Source organism: Bos javanicus, chromosome 25 (assembly GCF_032452875.1).
Source record: "Bos javanicus breed banteng chromosome 25, ARS-OSU_banteng_1.0, whole genome shotgun sequence".
NCBI lineage: Eukaryota > Metazoa > Chordata > Mammalia > Artiodactyla > Bovidae > Bos > Bos javanicus.
In genome coordinates, this window is record NC_083892.1 from 21,416,730 (window position 1) to 21,424,389 (window position 7,660).

Here is a 7,660-nt window from a genome sequence, read left to right on the forward strand (position 1 = left end):
CAGTTAAGTTCAGTCACTAAGTTGTGTCTGACTCTGAGACCCCATGGACTGCAGCACGCCAGGCTTCCCGGTCCATCACCAACTCCTGGAGCTTGCTCAAAGTCATGTCCATCAAGTCAGTGATGCCATCCCACCATCTCATCCTCTGTCATCCCCTTCTCCTCCTGCCTTCAGTCTTTCCCAGCATCAGCAGATATATATGCCTATATATTTATTTATATAAAAATATATATTTATATATATTTCCCAGAATCAACATCAGCATATATATATATGCCAGTATATAATTTCCCTGAAAAATAAGAATTGGTACAGAACGAACTAAGTCAGATGACCTGGGATATATTGGGCTGCACCTAACAGAAGTTCTTGACTTGAATTCTTACTAATACTGCTAACTATATTATCATCTATATTTCCTGTTTTGTAAACTTATTGTTTCTTATGTTACCAAATGTGTGACTGAGCCTCTGATAAAGTGATGACCCATAGCTCCATATGAGATCAATGACTGTAATAGTGAAAGTCTAGATATGAGAAGAAGCAACAGAGTGAATATTTTCTTGGGCCATAGAGACTAGTAAGAAAGGTGGTCCAGAGACTTTCTTAAAAAAATTATCTGTTTATTTATTCATTTGGTGCTCGGTTTTCATTGGTGCTCACAGTCTTTCTCCAGTTGTGGTGAGTGGGGGCTACTCTTCTTTGCAGTGCTCAGGCTTCTCATTGCCGTGGCTTCTCCTGCTGTGGAGCATGGGCTCTAGACATGCAGGCTTCAGTAATTGCAGTGCATGGGCTCAGTAGCTGTGGCACCCAGGCTCTAGATCACTGGGTCAGTAGTTGTGGCATACAGGCTTAGTTGCTCCATGGCATGTGAGATCTTCCCAGGGATAAAACCTGAATAGCCTATCAGCAAAATCTTCACCACACCTGGAAATGAGCATGCTTAGCATGGAATGAAATGATCATGAAATGCTTCCAAATACACGGTCAAATTTACAATGAGCAGGCCTTGTCACCTACAAGTTAGCACTTGTCACCAGCACTTACCATCTGCCTCTACAAGGATTAAAGCATGAGCCACTGCAACTGCAGACCTGCAGCATCTTGGAAGGGGTTCAGGGTGGAGATCAGGAATGAAGTGCTCTGTGCTCTGAGAAAAACTAGAACAGGCCTTCAGATAGTTAGATGCTTTCAGGAGAAGATTGTATGAGCCAAAATTCTTGCATCTTTTCATACCTAGAGAAACACTAAAATCATTAATGTTGACACCTGCTTTAGCTATTAAGGAGAAAATTCCAATTAAAAGTGCTATGGTTCAGACATCCAAGATAATACTAGGTGACACTATGGGTGTGTTTCAGACAAGTTCTTGTGCTTCTTGAGAACTTGTTTTATGAGCTCTGTCAGACTTGATGTCCCCAGCCATTCTTGAGACAACACTAGCTGGTAGCCAGTAGCTGTAACCTTACATTTTCAAGTGTCCTCTTGTAACTATGACACTTTTTACATGATAAAATTGCTTTAGATCATATATTACAAAAAAGAGAAAAGACATGTGTAGTGACCAATTGCCGGGGTCCAGCCCCGGCTGAGCCAGGGTATTCGAAGGGGAGATGGCTTCGGCGACTATTTAAATATTCATCAAAGATATAAAGAGTAATAGAATGAGGATAGCTCAGTAGGAAAATTCAGTGGAGAAAAGAGGCTGAGTAGCTTGGTTTACGCAGGAGACCAATAAAACTTCAAGACAAGAAGTTTGCACCACTTACGTAGGCCACAGGCATCCTTCCGTTCTCCCGAAGGAGAGGAGACACTGAGGCCTCCCTGGTCGGATCTTAGAAGCCCAGGCATAATTAGTAAGCATGGCGGGTTCCACGCTCCAGATGGAGACTCAGCCAGAGTGAGAGAAAGAGCAACATGAGGAGACCAGTATTTCGAGAAACTGATCCCAATTCTTTATTTTCCATGGTCTACTTTTATACACTGAGATGTTATGCAAAAGTCACGCGGGGTCAGCAGTCCTGACTTTAATTAAAGTCAGGTGCTTCATACAAATGTATACAGAGGTCTTAGGGGTATTACATCATCTTCTGGCCAGGGGGCCTGCTGACAATTTATGACCCTCTCCTTGTGACAGCGGTCAGTCAACCAGGACACTTATTTTTCCAGGGGTGATTATTCTTAAAACAGACGCCACCCAAATAAAGTTACATTCCTATAGGGTGTGGGTATAGTGGGTTTTAGTTAAGGAAAGAATTTACTTAGCCTAAGGTCTAACGTGATTAATATCAAAGGTTAATACTTATTTCTTCTATATATTCGTTAATGTGTGTAAGGGCAGGGGATATGGAGACTTAGTAACAAGCATTGGCTCAACAAATGAAAAACCCTTTACCAATACAATTTCTAATCAGCCCACTATACTTATAGTTTTCTAACTTTTCTAAGGTACCTGTTTTTAGAAGGTTTAAAGCATCTCGTGCCTCTCATGGTTGGGAGGCTGTGAGCAATCACATGTGGCCGGACGAGTCTGTCAGGCAGGCCAGAGAACCTTCAGAGGAGTTTGTAGGTTAAAACACTCTTGTCACACCCAGGAGTTTTTATTAACTGGAGCTCTAGGTTAACTCCTTCTCCGAAAGAGGTGGAGGGGGACAGCCCCCCGTAAAGTCAGAGGTGTAGGTGAGAGCACAAAGTAGTAAAGTAGGCAGGCTCTGGTTATGGGGGTAGATGCTCGAGGATTTCCAGGGGGACTCCTGAGGCTTGATCCCGCCTTTGCGTATGTCGAGCCTCCTTCCTCATGACCTTTGCCACGGGCAAGCTTGTTACTTATGTGTTAATACCACATTAGAGGTTAAAATTGACTTAGATAAAACTAGGCAATCAGCTACAAGTCTCCTCAAAGTGTCAAGTCCAGACTGGCTGTCATGCTTATTCTCCTGAAAAGAAATGAGATCTATTTTGTTATTAACATTCAGGTGGTCACTCACCCATCTACTTCTAACTGGATCTGCTACCCTGACACCAATCACAGTGGGATAATAGAAGTAGACAGCTACTGTATATCACTCCACATGGTTCCATTCCTCTGGACAGAATAACCCCAGAGCTGACTCTATCTGAACCAAGATCAGAATTGCTACCAAATGTAACGTAGTTCTTACTCCTGCTTGGACCCCTGGTTATAATAATTCTTTTACTGGTCTTTGGATCCTGTCTACTTAATCTACGTGTCTAGTTTGTTCTTTTTAAGGACACAGTGTTTTCCCAGATGAGATGATGGTACTGCAGAGATTCCAGCCATTCCTCAGGACAGATTCTGCTGGAATAACAATAGAAGTCAGCCTGGGCCACTTAATGAGACAGGACAAGAACTCTGTGACTCTGGCTAGGTAGGGTCTACGAGCCCCATGCTAGCCTGAAGAAGCTACAGAAGATAGACCTTCAACTTTTATCCTCCCAATAAAGATTTCTTGGGGCTCAGGTCTTTCTGGGGGGATTTGAGGCCAGAGATAGATAAGCTCCAGGTTAGACATTTACAGCCAGCTTCCTGTTTACACTTCCAGATAGAAATAACAACAGAAAGATAGTAAATAGCTGGACTTTTGTCTCTGGTGCTAAGTTACTTCAGTTGTGTCCGACTCTTTGTGACCTGCCAGGCTCCTCTGTCCATAGGACTCTCCAGGCAAAGATACTGGAGTGGGTTGCCATTTCCTCCTCCAGGACTTTGTCTCTGGTGGACACTTTATGATAACAGTAATGGCAGGGGCAGAGAGGAACTGAGCCCTCTCATTCAGTTAAGAGATACAGAGACTACATACTTCTCATTCTTGAGATCAAGGAGACCTTTCTGGCTACACGTGCACAGAAAGGATCTTTGAGAGTCAAAAGGGGGCACCACCCTATAGTAGGTAATGTCAACCTACCCATAGGCCTCTTTAGTAGAATCCATCTTGGCTTAAGAGACGTTCACACACAGGGAGGACTGTGAGTTAAAGCAAATACGGACTCAGAGCCAAGCAAAGAAAGATGACTGGCCAAGAGGAAACACTGGAGAAATGACCCAAATAAGTGATTCAAAGTACCACGAGGGCACGGCTCTCTCTCTGAGCCAGCCCTGTGAGTCTATTCACATGTACTCTTTTTCCTCCTAATAAACAATTTACTTGTTTCACTACTTTCCATCTGTTTGTGGAAATGCATTTCTACACAACTGCAGGCCAGGGCCTTGTCACTGGCCACCGGCTCTCATGGTCTAGTGGCTAGGATTCAATGCTCTCACTGCCACGGCCTGACCTCAATCTCTGGACTTCACTCCCTGGCCAGGGAATTGAAATCCTGCTCAAAGCCACTGCAGGCTGAGGCCACCTGAGAGCAAAGGGAATCACAGCCCTGGAGACTGGGCTGATTCCTGGAGACTGGGCTGATTCCACGTATTTTCTATGATGTGCAGCATTTGACCACAACAACATGTTTTAAAAGTTGGCTCCTCCTGGGCTTCCTGGCCACAGTACGCTGGCTGCTCCTCCTCACTTCCTCTGAGGTCTTCTCTCATCTGCCCTCCTCTAAAGGTCAGTGTTCTTCTGGGCTGTATTCTCCTCTCTCTCAGTTGACTGGCCACAGAACATGAACCCTCTTTTTCAGACGTGCAACCACATACCCACTGTTGAAACATGTGCTGAGCTAAAGCTGAGTGCGGGGAGGGATTTTTTGGTGGTCCAGTGGCTAAGACTCCATGCTCCCAATGCAGAGGTTTGACCCCTGATTGGGGAACTAGACTGAACTGAACTAGAACTGAGAGTTCACTTGCCACAACCAAAGATTCCTCATGCCTCGACAAGGATGGAAGATCCTGCGTGCTGCACCTAAGACCCAACACAACCAAAGAAATAAATAAAAATAAATATTAAAAGAAATAAAGTTGAGTGGAGACCAAGTGTGGCTGAATGTCCAACTTGGGATGTACAAGTGAGCTCTTGCCTTGTTCCAACCAAGGTCCATATCCACGTAGAAGATTGTTACTGTTACTGCTGCTGCTGCTGTTATTGAGTGAAGCGTGAATCTGCTCATCTACTGGCAGTAAAGCCAACCTACGGACACCAGGCTGTGGTGAAGGAAAGTGCAGTGCTTATTGCAGGGCACCATGCAAGGAGTCCAGGACAGCTAGTGCTCAGAAAGCCTGAGCCGAGTTCCCAGTGGGGTTCAGCAAGGCAGTTTTAAAGGCCAGGTGAAGGAGAGGTGTCCCAGGGAATATGATTGGCTCATGGGCAATTCTCAGATTGGTTGATGGTGAGGTAACAGGGAAGTGTCACAGGGGCTAACATTACCAGTCTTTAGGTGCCAGTAGGTCTCAGGGCTGTGCTCATGGTCATCAGGTAGTTAATTTCTTCCATTTGGAGGGAGTTTTAGCTTCTGTAAAAAGCTCAGGAATTGTGCATCACATACTGTTTTCTAGGAATTTCAGAGAGGAGCTTAAAGCAAAGGTGTGGGGAAGGGAGTCTGTCCCGGAAAGGCTCTATAAGGGTCTTATTTGACTACCCTGCTGCTACTACTCCTGCTATTTTGGTTGGCCGAAGAGGAACTCAGACCTTATCGTAGAAGTAAACAGCTTTCACTCCCAGCACCACCATTACCAATATCCCTTTGCATCCACAGTGGTCATGGGAGTTGTTATATGACCAGCTTAGGAAGGAAGTATGACGATTTGGGTCTGAGGCCATGAGGGGAGGCAGGAATAACAGGGGTGATGAGAGGATGTCATGGCATCTGTATCTGCTGGACTCCACAGAATGGGTTTGTGCCCCCATCATTAGAAGTGTGAAGAACATGTGCTATAGAATTGTTTTTCAAAAATCTTTTCTTAGGAGGTGGGTGGCGTATATAACACACAGAAAGAAAAATTCATGGTTTCCCTGGTGGTCCAGTGGTGAAGAATCTGCTTTCCAATTCAGGATACACGAGTTTGATCCCTGGTTCACAAACTAAGATTCCTCGTGCTGCGGAGCAACGAAGGTACCACAACTACTGAGTTTGCCTGCCACAACAAACACCCAATGCAGCAAAAAAGAAAAAAAATCATAAAATGTAAGTGGACAGCAAGAAGAATTTCTATAAAGCAAACACTCATATGGGGCTTCCCTGTTGGCTCAATGGCAAAGAATCTGCCTGCAATGCAGGAGATGCAGGTTTGAGCTCAGGCTTGGGAAGATCCTCTGGAGAAGGAAATGTCTACCCATTCCAGTATTTTTGCCAGGAAAATCCCATGGACAGAGGAGCCTGGAAGGCTACAGTTCATAGGGTCGCAAAGAGTCAGACATGACTAGCAACTGAGCATCCATGCATGCAAAGACTTGTATAAATAACCACCACCGAGATCAAGAACTCGAACAATCAGCCCTCTAAGAACCAGCCCCCACATACTTCTTTACTTTATAAACCTTTTCCTTCCCGCCTTCCAAAAGGAAACCATGTTCCTGAGTTTTTGGTAATCACCCCTTTGCTTTTCTTTGCAATTTTATCACCTTAGAATGAATCTCTGAGTCATGTCATTTCATTTTGCTTGTTTTTGAGCTTTATGTAGATTTATTGAAAATACTTTTTTTGTGGGTATTTTCTTTCACTTAACTTTATGTTTGCGAACTGCATGCATGCTATTGTGTGGAGTGCATTCTCACTGTTCTTTGGCCTCCCATCCACTGTGTAAATTAACCACACTTTTTAAAAATAAGCTCATTCTACTGCTGAAGGACAGCAGGGTTGTTTCCAATGCTTGGCTCTTACAAAGATGCTGTCTGTAGGACTGTTTTCTCTGAGAGCAGTTGCCATGATGCAGCAATGGGAAGGGCCGCTCGTGTGCAGAATCCACTCTCTGTGGGGCCCTGAGACCTCTCTGCATCGTGAGCTTTGGGAGGTGGCACTCCAACGCCAGCGCATTCTCACACGGGACACTGTCCGCTAGTGGTTCCTTGATGTGGCTTCTTGCATCTCAGTCTGAAGCAGAGAGAAAGAACTTGGCAACTTCTGTGTTTTCAGACTGCAGCGGAAAACTCGTGTGTGAGTACAGATGAAGTTGCTTTTTATTTTTCCTGCCATGCTGTGTGACTTATGGGATCTTAGTTCCCTGACCAGGTATTGAACCTGGACCCTCTGCAGTGAGAGTACAGAATCCTAACCACTGGACTGCCAGGGAATTTTCTAGATGCTTCTCTTTGGATATAGGGATGGGGTGAGGTGATAGGCTGAGAGGAATTGTAATTTGGGTTTAAGTGTGAATGTCCATATAGTGAATCCACTGTAGCCTCGTTCTGTCACACCTTGTTGACTAGTGGGGAAGGGGCTCTTGTCAGAGCACCTTGGTGGGTGAGTGTGTTACTCGCTGGGTCTCCGATGGGTTTTTGTTGGTGGCACTGGAGTAGAAGGGCCTGCCCCCTTCCCGCTGACTAATCCTTCAGCTGATACAGATCATCAAGATGACACTAGAATGAAACACTCACATCTGTGCAGATCAGCAACGACTGGTGGTGATTTTGCAGGGTCTGGAAGAGCCGCCTTGTGTGAGAGAAACAGGTCTGGCCCCATGCATTGTGTAAATGAAGCTGACTTTCTTTTCTTGCCTCTCTCTGTTTCAATGAAGATCATCTTCCAGAAGCTCCCAGTATCCTGG

At 44.9% G+C, this 7,660-nt stretch overlaps 1 non-coding gene across 1 annotated transcript; it reads right to left on the reverse strand.

Moving 5' to 3' along the window:
• Positions 1–7,113: 7,113 nt before the first annotated feature.
• TRNAE-CUC (transfer RNA glutamic acid (anticodon CUC)) lies at positions 7,114–7,186 on the reverse strand. The gene has a single exon. It is a non-coding gene; the product is annotated as a tRNA-Glu (tRNA).
• Between the last annotated feature and the right edge of the window lie 474 nt (positions 7,187–7,660).